Here is a 1,705-nt window from a genome sequence, read left to right on the forward strand (position 1 = left end):
CTCCTCTCTGATAATTTCTTTAGCAAAATGGTTTCAGGTTTCAGATTTCAGTTTTAATGTTACAAGACTTTTTAGGTTTCCTCCACACATGTTAGTTAGCTTTGGTCTCTAACAGCTGCCAAATAATGATCTTAACTAGTTCCATGACTGTAATTAATATTTACCTATATGCTGATGACTCCCAGATTCTATCTTCAGTCCAGATCTCTTCTCTGAGCTTTAGTCACATATATTCAGCTGTTTTTCTGACATCGTCCCTGGGGGCAATTAAAATATAATACATTCAAAACAGATCATTTGAGCTTTTTGCCACATCTACTGTGAGATGAAGAACATTCTCAGCAATCAGACTGTTGACATTCCAGAAAATGTAACGTCACTTTGAAAGGATGCACGATTATTTTCAAGGACCTGGGAGGAACTCTGTGGAGGGACTTCCATCACATCAATGTAGAATTCAGTCTCCTTGGAATGAAAAGAGACTACAGTTTGACAAACAGTGGGGAAATAGAAAGGCCCCGATGACTGTTCACATTATCTGTAGTCATATAGAACATGATCAAGGGGATCACAGTGGCTTCTTTTACAGGATGAGATTTGTGCCACCTCCCATCAACCTTGTTATTTAGAATGGATCTCTCATTGAAATTAAATGTTTCTTGGTTGAAAAATATACTCACAGGGTTCAGATGATGTGGGGCATTGCTTATTCAGTATTTCAAGTCCAGACAGATGAATTATTCTTAAAGAAAATGACATTAAACTTGTATCAAATTCAGCTGCTTTGATTCAGCAAGACACAACAGTTAAAAACAAGACTGTTAGAAAAAAATTTGGATGGTCACTATACCTCTGAAAAAGGAAAAGTTTATTTAGCAGGGTAATGAATAAGGTTTAAAAGTTGTCCAGTATGGAAACAGAAAAATGCTAGATGATTCCTAAGACCTAATTGTGATATTTTAAAGATGAGTGAAAGACCTCTAATGAAAAAAAAAAAAAAAAAACAGCACAAAAAATAGATCAACTGATTTCCCTCTCCACCTATCAGATATTTTCCATTTTTTATACTGGCACCATCACTTGCTGTAGACAAAAATCATTCTTAATTCCTTTCTTTTTAAGTTATATGTGCTCAAAATACACATTTTTTTTTAGTTCTTCTTCCAAAATACATGCCTATACAATACATTCTTTGTCCTGCCTTTCCCTAGTCCAACCCCTACCCATCTATATTCCTAGAAGTCTTCTAATTAGTGTTTTTCTATTTCTTCCTTTTATTTTCCCACAAAACAAATCTTTTTGAAAGATCATTCATGATCATAACACTTATCCATTTAAAACCTCTCAATAGCTCTCTGTTGTGCTAGGATGCAATTGAAAAACTCCTTATCCTGGTCTATAAGATGCTGAGTGATTTGACTCCTGTCTGGGTTTCTACCCTTCATGTTTCCCCTCGCTTTTTCTTCAGCTGAGGTGTTCTTTGTCTTCTTTGGAGACATGGAGATTTCTAACCTTAGAGTCTTTGTATCCACTCTCAGCTCTGCCTGAGCAATTTTCTTATGATTCCTCTTATTCTTTGGATCTCAGATGAAATGTCACAAACTGAGAGAGGTGTTTCCTGACTATCCTGTCTGGAAGATTTCCCACTTTGAACTTCTGTTTTCCCTATCTAAACATCTGCTCATTTCTCCTACATTACCTCCTA

At 35.9% G+C, this 1,705-nt stretch overlaps 1 pseudogene; it reads left to right on the plus strand.

Moving 5' to 3' along the window:
* Positions 1-325: 325 nt before the first annotated feature.
* LOC121028025 (60S ribosomal protein L9-like) lies at positions 326-884 on the plus strand (annotated as a pseudogene).
* Positions 885-1,705: the final 821 nt, after the last annotated feature.

This window comes from Herpailurus yagouaroundi, unplaced genomic scaffold (assembly GCF_014898765.1).
Source record: "Herpailurus yagouaroundi ecotype Mexico unplaced genomic scaffold, PumYag 100, whole genome shotgun sequence".
NCBI lineage: Eukaryota > Metazoa > Chordata > Mammalia > Carnivora > Felidae > Herpailurus > Herpailurus yagouaroundi.